Source organism: Cyanistes caeruleus, chromosome 14, assembly GCF_971803275.1.
Source record: "Cyanistes caeruleus chromosome 14, bCyaCae1.hap1.1, whole genome shotgun sequence".
NCBI lineage: Eukaryota > Metazoa > Chordata > Aves > Passeriformes > Paridae > Cyanistes > Cyanistes caeruleus.
Genome location: NC_141714.1, coordinates 2,728,197 through 2,740,329, shown reverse-complemented (window position 1 = coordinate 2,740,329; position 12,133 = coordinate 2,728,197). Strand labels below are relative to the sequence as shown.

Sequence of the window (12,133 nt, the reverse complement as noted above, 5' to 3'; positions counted from 1 at the left end):
GAAATGGATCCTCCATATGCTCGATCCATTTGGGTGTGGCAGAAACAGGGCACCGTGCTCTGTGTGTCCCTGTGTACCTCTGGATCCTGTTCTTCGTTGAAACTTTCCTTCCAAACCACAGTTTTCTCTGGATGTGTTTGTGGGTACCTCTGGAATAACCACTGCTCCTCTCAGCCAACCCCAAACCCCTCTCCCAGGAGCTGGAGGATCCATGGGGCTGCTGCTCCTCACAAGGATGGGGAGATGCTCCTGATAATTCAGACAAATTTTGTCTCCACGGACTTTTGGGATGAGGTGTTGGGACCTGGGGCTCTGTGGAAGGTGCTCAGCAGGATTTGTCCCTGCTGAAGGGTTTCTGCTGACAGAGAGGTGACCCCACAGGTTCCTCTGTTCCCAAGTGTTATTTGCATATAAACACCCACACACATTCAAAACATGTGGGAAACGATACTTTGGGGATCCTGCTGTCCATGAGTAATTGAAATCAAAGGTGTTTTGAGATTTCCCTCTTTCTGAGCAGTCTGGGAGCAGAAGCAAGGGCAGGGAATTGCATGTGCTGGGTAACTGGAGGTGCCCTCACGCTCCCAGAGCCTCCGGAGACGCTCGCCGTCTTTCCAGGAGGTCTCAAATCTCCCTGGAAAAGCTGGGACATATTGAAAATATGCTCCAAGCTTTTAGCACTTCCTCCAGATTATTTCTTCAAGTATTTAAAAATATATTTTATAGCACTAAAATAAATGTTAATGAGTCTGCATGGCTTGGGGCTAACAATAGTATTTCTATTTCCATCCAGCAAGCCTGGCAGGGCATTTGGCGATGGAAGAGCTGGATGTGGAGACCTGGCTGTTTTTTTCTGACTCGGTCCTTGATGTCTTGAACAGTTTTATTCTCTTGTGCTTTACTTTCCCTGTTTTGCTAAATAGCAATGAAAAAGCTTCCTTGCTTTGTTCAGGCACCTGGGATTTATCAAAGGCCTCTGGGCAAGAGTTAAATGCTGAGCTGGGTATAAAAAGCGTTATTTAGTGTTATGTTTATACCTCTTCAATGTTAGCATGTATTTTTATATACTCCTTGCGGTGACCTTTGTGTTTTTCCAACCAAGCAGACAATCTCCTTGACTCGGGGGGTTGGTTTTTTTCCACTGCCTGCCGCGGCATCTTCGAAGTGATTCTGCAAACGCGTTTTTTTGGGGTGTTTTGGGTGTTTGGGCTGGGAATCGTGGTGCTGGAGGTGCCAGTTGCATACAGAGGATGGGAGAGTTGCCATGAGGAAAATAACAGCATGGAAGTCCATTCCTCTCATTCCACACCTTCCTTGTTTTCCTCAGCTGCAATCAAACGATATTTTAGGGATCCCAGGCTGCCACGTTCCATGGGCAGTGGTTTGGGGGGGTACCCCAAGCTTTAAGGAGCCTGCAGAGGAGCAAGGGCACGGAGTTGGTGTGGGGGGAGAGGTGTGGGAGTAAATGGGATGGCAGGAATTCAACCCTGGCACCGTGTCAAAGGCAGCGAGCCCTGCTCGGAGCAGCTGCGTTCCCCGGGACTGCGGGAAGCCAAATGGTTTGTTTGTCTGTTTACATGGATATGTGGGGCTGTGGAGGGGAAAACCACTTAGCAGAAATTCTGCTATTAAAGCAGATGGTGGGAGATTAATCTGGTTTTTAGGGGGGTACTTGCTGCTACGATGACCACGTTATTAATTCCTTCCCGTGCTAGGAGTCCTTCCATCATTCCAGGGGATGGGGGAATTGTGTTTCCTGTGTGCTTCTCCCTCTCTTCCTCTCTCCCTCTCTTCCTCACAAGCTGATGTGGTATTTTGGGAAGCAGAGGAGTGTTTTGTCAGGGTTGTTGTTGCAGTTTCTCTACCTGTGCTCCTTCCATGCCGTCCTCTGCTCCAGCCCTTCCCAGTGCTCCCATGGCAGTTCCAGCTGCCTCCTGGCCCTCCTGCAGACCAGCAGCAGCCCCTCTGCTGCTGCTCAAACCCTGCTTGTTAGCCTAGATTTCCTTTTTTCCCTTCCATTTTAGAAATTGCTCTTTTTTCCCCCCTGCCGTATCACTGACAGCAGCATTCTCCCTGACAGTTGTGATATTTGTATGTGTGCATAAAAACAGTAGGAAGCATTTATGTAGGTGTCACTAATTTAATTTAATACAATCTGATCTGTACCTATAGGGGAGGACTGCTCTGCACTGAAAATGCTTCTCTTTATTTTACAGTCTCCATCGTCATCAAATACAACTCCTGTCATTCTCCTCTTCCATTCACCTACCCAAAGACCAAATCTGGAAATAGTAACCAAAAGAGAAGCCCACGTCACGCACAGAGCAGGGAAAGGTTGAAATAATTGAAGGGTAAGTGATTTTTATTTTTTTTCCCCACTCTTATTCTGTGTGTAAAGCTACAATAGGAAGTGCAAGACTGTGTAAAGAAGCTGTTGAGCACACACACACAGCAGCTCTGTGTGCAGAGCGGAATAAATGACTGAAATGCTGCTTTGCTGATCAAAGAAAGGTGAGAAAGTCGCCCAGGAGGGGCAGTTTGGGGTGTTGCTGCTGGTCCTGCTGGCCCTGGATCCGTGTCTGCTCCTGCCTGGGTGGAAGCAGAGGCTCTGCCCAGGTTGGCATGGCTTTGGCTGGTCTGAAGGAGCTTCCCAGCTGGGAGGGAGCCGGGATATCGGAGTCTCCCGCTGCTGAAGAGCTCTCGTGTCATTTCCTTCTCTCTTCCCCACTTCAAACCCCTCTCAGCTGGGGTGGTGAGCTGTGTGTGTGGGGCAGGATGTTTTGCCTTGCTCCTGCTCTCTGCAGTCCCTCAGCTCCGGGAGCTTTTCCTGGAGAGCGACCTGGCGGTGCCTGTGCCGGGATTTTCCGAAGGGAAGCGTTGATGTGGGCTGGAGGAGGCACAGACTGGCAGAGCGAGGAGGCCTCTCCCTGGAAATGCCTTCAGGCTTTCCTTTTGCTGTGAGCGTGGTGAATGAGATAGGAGGAGATAGAAAACCAGCTTTTGTGAAATTCAGAACCCTGGCTGAAGCATTATTGAGCTCCAAATGGTGGGGAGTTTGTTTTCCCACCCCATTCCCAGCTCTGTGCTTGCATAGGTTGTATTTCCACACGTGTTCTCGTGTAGATGGACAGGATACGCCTTCTCTTGCATTTGAGAACTTCTCTTCAAACATCTGGCTTTTCTGCTTTATTGCTGTTGTGGGTTTCTTGGTGGGTTTTTTGTTGGGTTTTTTTTTTTTTAGCCCTGCAATGTTTGTTCATGCAAAATTCATATCTGGGAAGGGCATCTTAAATCCCTGCTTCTGAGTCAAAAAGGGAAAGTATGGAAGTGAAAAGAGAGATTGTATCGTTTAAGAAATATGATTCATGAATTAATCCTCGTCTGCTCCACCATCTGTGGCGTGTGTTTCAACACAGAAATCCTGGGTTATATCTCTTTAAAAAGCTTTCTTTTGCTGATTGCCTGAGTTTGCTGCAGCTCTAATAGGGAATTTGCTTTTTTTTGGGGTGAGAGTGGTTTATTCACACCCACAGGGGTGGGTTGCCCCAGCCTGTGTCCAAGCTGTGGGTCACTGAGGAGGCTGCAGAGCTCTGTGTTTTGGGAGGTGCCAGCTCTCTGTGAAATGCCATGAGCCTGATGTGCAGGCAAAGCTTGTGCATGGCTGTTTTTGCTGTGGAATTGTGGCTGGATCTCTGAAGCAAGAGATGAGCAGCGATGGCAGGAGGTGCAGGAACCTGTCGTGATCCTTCTGAAAAAGAAGTGACTTTTTCTCAAATGGACTGCAGCTCCAGAAGATAAAGCACTGAGGTAGTTCCCATCCTCTGCTTCCTGGTGATGTTTTTGTGATTTCTTTGTAGATAAAGAGAGAGGGGAGGTTTTGCATCTTGGTCCCAAAAAGAAGCTGCCATGCTTTGTGCTGCCAGGAGAAATGGGGGATGAAGGGACAACTGGGAGTTTTGAGGGTGACCTTTTTCTGATTTGATTCTTTGAATTGTCTCCCAGATTTTTGCAGGGAACAACTTTACTTTTTAAACATATTTCTTAGGTCCCTCTTGCTGAATCAGATCAGACCCAAGATGTGTGAGCCCTCTTCATCCTTCCTGGCCAGAGTCCCTGAGCAGGCCAGTTTCAATACTGCATCCACCACCAGTGCCTTTCCTGGATTGCTTCTTTTCCTGGCTGTGGGATTTGCCCCATCACTTTTCTCCCATGCCTGATGTGAGATGCTGGTGAAAGCTGGAGTGTTTTTCCCGTTGTTCTGGAGGGGAATCTGAGGTGGTGGAAGTTGAGTGGCCTCAGCCCATGGCTTGGTGAGTGGCCACAGCCCCTCCTGTGCCAGTGGCACTGATGTGAGCACAGCCCTGCCTGGCTCTGCTCCTGCTGATGGATGGAGGTGATCCAGGAGCCGAGTCCCACAGTGAAATACTGCGGGTTTATTGCCTTCCCATTCATCCTTTTTTCACGCCTTTCTGCCTCCCTGACTCATTGCCATCCTTGCAGTTCCTGTTTGCTCTGGGAACACCCACTGGACAAGGCTGGAGCAAAGCTCCAATGCTTCCCATTGCCTTGGGAGCTTCTTTTTTAATTCAGCATCTAAAGCCAGGACAGGAAAGGAAAATGCCTTTTCTTCAGGAGCAGCAATAAAGTGTTAAAATGAAGGAGGATGTGGGGGATGCTCTGTCCTGTAGCCACGTGCTGAGCCCATCAAGGCTCTTCCATGGTCCCCAAGAAATGTTTTCCCATTTTCTCCATTATCACAAATCCCTTCCTGCCCACTCAAACCCTTGGGTGTGCAGGTGCTTCATGACACAAAAAGCCAGCTCCACAAGCACCCAGAATCCCAAGGCTACCATAAATAGCTGAAGGGGAAAGGGTGTCAGCAGTGGTTCAGCAAATGTTCAACTCAAATTGGAATTAGGCTGAAATACATCCCTGTCCCAGGGACAGCACCCAGGGAAGGGCTGGAGCTGGGCAGGGCAGGCTTAGGGGGATATCAGGAAAAGGTTAGGATTAGGGATGGATTTCTGTGGGCTCTCCTACAAACCTCCACCCCTGTCAGGTGTGTGCTGGTCCCTCCAGTGCCAGCTGATGCTGGTGATCGCTTTTCCAAAGTCTCCATTGAACAAAAGTAATGGACTTTGTGCCTGGAGAATGTCCTGTGTTTACCTGCATGGCCAGTGTTGGCATTTTTTTGAAATACTCAGAGCCCCCACAGAAGCTTTGCTGGTAAAAAAAAACCCAACAAAAACACGAAATCAACAAGAGGTAAAACAAATTCGATCAGGAAGGGGAAACAGAAGCAGTCCAGGCACATTCCACTAGCCACAGGTTTTACTTTTACTTTTGGTTTTAGGCTTTGATTAAAATCAGCAGCTTTATTTAAAGTAAAAAAAAAAAAAAAAAAAAAAAAAAAGAGTATTTATGCTCACCTTTATTTCCACCACAGTGTGAGGTTGTAAATGAGGGGTCTGGTGGATCCCCCCTGATCAGGGAGTGTCCTCTGGCAGGGTGACAATGCTGGTGGCAGAGGACATGTGACTTTCCTCCGAGGTTTCTTGTGGACAGAGAAAGGGAGAAGCATTGATTCCCCATCAATTCTTTAGGACCCCAGTGAAACAGCTGCTTGTTTCTCCTAAACAATTATGCCAAGACGGAAATTGGCTGGTGTCTGTACGGACTTTCTGGATGGGGAAAATTAAGCAGTAATAGCTGGAAAAATAATATGGGCTATGAGATAATAGATGCCTGAGGGATAAAATTAAGCAGTATTTTACAACGAAGGAAGAGGGTTTGGCAATAAATAGTTTGCCTTTGACTTCCTTTTGTTTGCCAGAGGACTGGTGTTGTTTGGAAGAGGTTGTCCTGGGCTGTGTTTTCCAAGCAGATGTAGGAAAACAGTGAAGGTATGGAGGATTTTCAGTCCCTCCCAGGAAGGCTGGCGCCAGGCTGGGGTGCAGCTCACGCTGCCAGCGCTGCCTGAGTCTTGGATGTGGCAGGGATGTGACACTGGAGCTTCTGTAGGAAGTCCCACCTTTGCAGGGGGATGTTTAGAACTGCAAGGTTTGCCAAACAAGATGGAAACAGGATTGGGTTCAAATGCCATAGGGAGCCCAGAAAGCTCAGGAAGGGGTGGTGGCGTGTTCAGCACCCAGCAGGGTCCCAGTGGAGGTGATTCCCTCTCTCCCTGGGTGCTGTGCTGTGCAGGAGCCCCTTCCCAAGAGTGAGATTTGGTTTTATTCTGCCATCTCTGCTTTTCCATAGCAGCCCCCTGAGCACCTGGCTAAGGAGGTCATTTGGAAATGCTGTTTTCTCCATTTCAGGTGCCTCATGCCACCGTCCCCTTCCACTTGAGCACAGGGAATGTGCTGAGGGGGGGCTGGGAAAACACCTTGGTGGCCTCCTGGTGCCAGTGGGAACATCCTGGGGAGTGCAGGACTCTGCTCCAGGGACATCATCGTGGGCAGGGCTTGTTCCTCTTCACTCTGCATGACATAAAATCACAGTTCAAACAGAACTGCAACCCCTAATCCCACCTTCCCAGGGACGGATTCAGGTGCAGCAGGGTGAGATACGAAGTCTTTAGCCCAGGCCAGCTGCTGAGAGCTTTTAATTTCACAAACCTCAGGGAAAGCCTCCCTGCCAGGTGAAGAGATTTCCTCAGGTGGGTCTTGGGAGAGTTCAGCATCCTGGCTGTCCCCAGGAGCTGAGTGGGACTTGGGAATGCTCAGCACCTCTGCAAACGACGTCTCGTGCATCCAGAAGGGAATCATTAAGTCTCTGTGCATTAAGACTCTGTTTTTATTCATGGAGTGTAATGTGATTCATTTGCCCTTTTGCTCTCATGTTGAGGGGGCCGTCATCTCGTATGCATCGCTGGCTGCAGGCACAGCTCTGCTCAGTTATTATTTTTAGGGGTTTTGGCTGGGAGGGAACAGACATTTTCATCATGTGCAGAGTGCCTGCAAGAGCTGAGTGGCCACAAATCTGGTGCTCTCCCAGCCCTGCTGGGGAGCGTTCAGCTGAGCTCAGCTCTCCTTCTCCAAAGCTCCCAGTGAGGATCCTTCCTCCTGCTCCAGCTCCTCGTGCCAGGGCAGTGCTGGAGCTCCTGCACCTCATCCAGGGCAGCAGCTGGAGACAAGCTGAGGGAACAGCATCCTTGTGTGTCCCACTGACACCCAGTCCCCAGCAGCTCCTTGCAGAGGAGGGGTTAAGCTTTCTACTGAAGAACCTCAACCCCAGGCTTATGGATGTGGCACAGGATCCTGCTGATACCTGGTGGGTGGAGGATGAGACCTTGCTCTGCTTGATGAACTGATTAAAAATGGGTGAAGCACACTGGGGGTGCTCTTAGTGCAGCCAAGGAGGGAAATTATTTCTCCTTGGAGTTGAAAGGCACCAAGCAGGGTCAGAGAAAAGGATACAAAGGGATGGACAGAATGCAATTTTTTAAAATGTTAGCATGGGAAGCATCAATTAAGCCACTAATTCCTAAAGAATATTAATGAGTAAACCAGTTGGAGTTGCTGCCTCTCGTAGTGGGACAGGCCCAGAGCCCAACGCTGCATGTTGGATTTCCACCTTCAAAACAAGTCAGAAATTCCCTCCCAGCCCTGGCTGTGGTGGCCAGCCCTTTTTAATCCCAAAGCCCCGAACTCTGTCCTGCTGGCAGATTCCAAGTGGTCACCCTGCGTGGCCCAGTGACCATCTCAAAGTCCTCAGGTGACCCTTGGTTTCTGGGGCTGCAGGGTCACAGCACCTGTGAAAATCAGTCAGAAAAGGGCAGGAGGAGGAGAGTTAACCCCATGTGCTTCTTTTTTTTGTTTGCCTTGTCCTCTTCCTTGTTTTTTTATCTCCCACTGTACACTTCAGAGCCCAAATCCGTGCTGGGAAGGACCCACAGGAAACACCATCTGAGGCACAGGCACGAGCGTAGGGCTCAAATTGATGATTTTTATACACTTCATCGATGGGGAGGCATAAAAGAGGGTCAGGTGTGGATAAAGATAAGGGGATGGGGTTTTCAGAAGAGCCTGGAGCCAGGAGCAGTTTGGGAAGGGGAGGTTTTCAGCCTCCAACCATTTGGGAAGACAAAAGAGGTGGAAGCAGGGAGGTAACAACGCCGACCTTCTCCGCTCTTTGTTTGCAAGAAATGCACAAATCGCTGCTGATATTACTGAGTGCTTTCCTGCTGCTTTGTGGCTTGATTTGGAGCTGCAGCCGCTCAGAGCCTGGTTCCTGACTTCCAAAAAAATTAAAAAACAAAACCCAAACAAGCCAACAAATCCGGCCGACGGAACCGGAATCGTTCCCTCCGTGGTGCCCGCCGGACCCCAACACCTTCACCTCGCCAGACCTTAGACCCTGGCTGGATTTGGTACAGATTAATGCCTTTTGGAGACTTCTAGAAAGGTCAGGAACAGAAAAGAAGCTCTGATAGCGGTGTAGCAACCAGCTGGCTGCATTGGGTTTCATTTTACTGCCATAGTAACACCAGGAGCCTCGGTGTCAGTACGGTGCCCGCTGAATGGCAGTGCCCCCCTCTTTTTGTCAACAGATGAGCCCATAAGAAGGTATTTTCTTCCTGAAGAATTTCTCTGAGGCAGTAATGGGCTTTTTGGAGGGTTTGGTCCTCGTCCCCAGAGATGTAAGGTGGGTGATTTACAAGGCACTGTGCAAATGCCAAATTGTTAGGCAGAACTGCTGCTGATTTAGAAGGCAGTTAAAGCTCTGAATGTGCCAAGTGCCAGTAGAGTGTTTCTACAGATGGAATAACTGGAAATATTGGAGAGATTCCAAAGGTTTAATCAAATTCAACCAGGTTTTTTTTTCCCCTTTTTCTTTTTTCTTTTTTTTTTTTTTTTTTTTTTTTAACTGCAGAATTCTCTGAGGAACGCGGGTTGAAATAGTAGATTATTCCACTGCCTTTAGTACTGTGGGGGAGATTTTTACAGATGAACATAAAGCAAACACACAAGACTTTGAAGCAAACACATAAGTGGGTCTGTAAACGAGGGCTGGAGCAGCAATGCCCTGAAATGCTGGACCAGAGCAGGGAACATCTCAGATATCCTGGCAGGAGGCTCCTTGGAAGCAGAATGATGGGTTTGCAGTCCCACAGCACAAAGGGAAGTGGCAGCCACAGTGTCCCTGGTCCAGTTCTGCTGGACCCAGGCTGATTTTGGTGAGATTCTGGGCATCCTCTCCGTGTGCTGGGACATGCATATGTTTCTGCACAGATGCCCACCTTCCTCTAGTCTTGTTGACTGCCTTTCCAAGGCTTCTTATTTAGCCAGACCATATGTGCTTGGGCATGGAGATAGTGGGATGTGGAAAGAGCAGCGCATTATCCTTGGGCTGCAAACGCCATCAGGAGCAATTCCCAGCAAATTTTGCCGGCGCAGAGATCCAGAGCTGCTGATCCCACCTCACAGGGCACGTGGAGCCATCAGAGGCGATTCCTCCCCTCGTTTGTCAAAACCAGGCTCCAAAAAGCCACTTCCCTTTGTTCTGTCCCCAAACCAGCTCTCACTGTCCACTCCTTGAATATTCATCCAAAGCGTGGGTGAAGGCCACTGGGGAGAGGGGAATTGGTGTCTCCAGGTGAAGCTTTGCTGCTGCAGGACCAAGCTGGCGAAGGGGGTGGAAATTTTTCCCTTGTTGGTACAGAAAATGAAGAGCCCATCACCATTTCTGGCAGCAGGGTTTTGTTTTGGGGGGAGAGGTGGCAGGGCCAGGGTGTGGCTGTGAGGAATGGCTGTCCCAGGAGCAATGCTGGGACAGCACTGGAGCTTTTACCTCGCTGCCTTGGGGGTTTTTTCCAGTAGAATTTTTGGGTTTTGCAGAGTCTGATTGGATGCATTAATTATTATTTATTTATTGTTGTAAGAGGAGAAGTTTCCTGGAGTGTTTGGTATTGATCCTCCCTGGAGTTGGGGACTGTCCCTGCGAGGTGGTGCCGAACTCCCGGCACAGACCCCGCGTGGCTCTGAGATGTGCCTCTCATAATAAATCTCTCCAAAGCCATTAGCCTCAATGCCACAGTCTGCTGCTCCTGCTTTCCTGCCCCCACCTCCACCCTGCCATTGATCCAGCCTGCTCCCTGTTTGCTGCAGTCAGGGCTGCCTCTGCCGCTGCGCACAAATTGCCTTAAAATTGAGTTGGTTAAAACCATTTCATAAACATTCCCTCCCCTTCCTGATCCTGGCCACTGCGCCAGCCAGAGCTGGAGCTTTCATGTGATTTTTACCTGGCCAGGGGGTGGGGCAAGATTCCCAGTTTTATCTGTGTGTTTGTGTGGTTTTTTGTGTTTTTTAAAAGTCAGTGTGAAAATTAAAGCTGATGTGGTTATAGGAATCAGGTCCCTGAAGAAGCTGTTGTCTCTCTGTGGATCTGTGTCCTAGGTGGTGGATCCTGCTCAAAGGATCTCCTGGTGTGCCTCAGTTCCTCCTGGCTTTGCAGGGATTAGGATTCTCTCTGTGCCATGTGCCACCAGCCCCTCTGAGATGAGAGCTCCGGTGCTCATGCTGCCGTGCTGGGCTCTGCTCCGGCAGCTTCGAGGCCCCAGGATCACTGTTTTCCTGCTGATGTGGTTGTGGTCTGACCAGAGGCAGCTGGGAGATGTGGAGTTGTGGTATTTTGGAGGTGTTTGACTGGTGTAACACCCCGGGGTTCAGCACGTCCAGAGCAGGATGCTGATGATGCCCGGGATTTTGGAGCACATCCCTCCAAAGCACCTGGGGATTGCAGGGAGGAGGTGCGCCCATGCTCACCTCCCTGGAGGTGAGGAGATGTGCTCAGAGGTGTAGGTGCCTCTGTCTGGGGCTGCAGGAGCACTCTGAGCCAGTGACACAGGAACTCTTTGTATCAGACCCCTCCAAACACAGCTGTGCTGGGGCCAAAAAGTTTCAGTAAGGACCGTGGAAAGAAGGCTTGGAAGTAAGAAATGGTTTTGCAGGTAGTTTGAAGTGTCACCCCAAAAAGGTATCTCTGTACAAAAGGTGGCACAGAGCTCCCAGCAGCTGCTGATGTTCCATTGTTCCTCATTCACCATCCTTCCCTCCAAACTCTTCGCTCCCAGTCCTCTCACAAGAGCCCTTCTGCAGCAACGTTTATCTCGAGTGCTGCTATATCGGGATCCATCCATCTTGTCATAAGATCATCTGCACCCAGTCGAAGCTCTGAGGGTGGAGAAGTGGCACGAGCTCTCTGTTCCTCTGGGTCTTTGGTGAGAGCCTGGCTCGAGGTGGGACTTCCTTGGATCTTCCTTGTGGGGTGAGAGCATCCCCATCACAGAGGGCCTGGCCCAACGTGATCATCTCTTCCAGGAGGTGACAGGACCCAGCTAAGCCTCAGTCCTCTGGCACCCTTGTAGCCACTTTGCAAATCCTTGTGGAAATCTGCCTGAATTCAGGTTTCTCCTGGGATTCCTCCTTCCTGTCCTTCCCCAGGGGCTCTCGGTTCTGCAGTCTCTGGAACAGCCCTGGGCAATATCCTGGCTGGGCCTTCCCAACACTTCCAGGTTTCCCCTTGTGTTACACTGAAAGCAGTTTGAACAAGCTCCTGCAGGAATATTTTCTGTGCCTGCAGGTCCTCCCTAAAGCCTTCTCTAACATCTTGTCTGCAGGAGGTGATGGTAAGAAAGGAGAGCAGACACATCTGGCCTTGTGAAGCCTCACTGTGCCCTCACCCTGTGACCTCTCTGCCTGCTGTGACTCCTCCACCCTTTTCTGCTGATGGCAAACATGGGGCTGCTGCATCCAGTAAATTTTTCTGTGTCACGACATCTGTACAGGCTCCTTCTTTGGGCATTTCACATATAATAATGATTACATGAAATTAGTGTGGTTAATGCTGGTGAGGCCCTGGCCCAGAGAAGCTGGGGCTACTCCTGGATCCCTGGAAGTGCCCAAGGCCAGGCTGGACAGGGCTTGGAGCAATCTGGAATAGTGGAAGGTGTCCCTGCCCATGGCAGAGGGATGGAATAAAATGTTCTTCAAGGTTCCTGCCAACCCAAGCAATTCTGTGAGTCTTACTGACAGCCCTGAAGCTCACCCAGAGAGCCCAACAGCAGTGGTGCAAATTTATTTGCACATTTTATTTGCAGACGGGGCCACCTTCAAGTGCAGACAGCAAT

General features: G+C 49.8%; 1 protein-coding gene across 6 annotated transcripts in view; it reads left to right on the top strand.

The window, feature by feature from the left end:
• NEXMIF (neurite extension and migration factor) overlaps positions 1 to 12,133 on the top strand; it is a 153,009-nt gene that overhangs the window by 102,978 nt on the left and 37,898 nt on the right. For 3 of the 6 annotated variants that reach the window (XM_086850125.1, XM_086850128.1, XM_086850124.1), the window contains exon 2: positions 2,217 to 2,351. The gene's annotated coding sequence lies outside the window, so the exon portion shown is untranslated. Of the gene's footprint in view, positions 1 to 1,300; positions 1,560 to 2,216; positions 2,352 to 12,133 lie in introns of those variants that run through there. The other 3 variants (XM_086850127.1, XM_086850123.1, XM_086850126.1) reach the window with 2 other exon arrangements.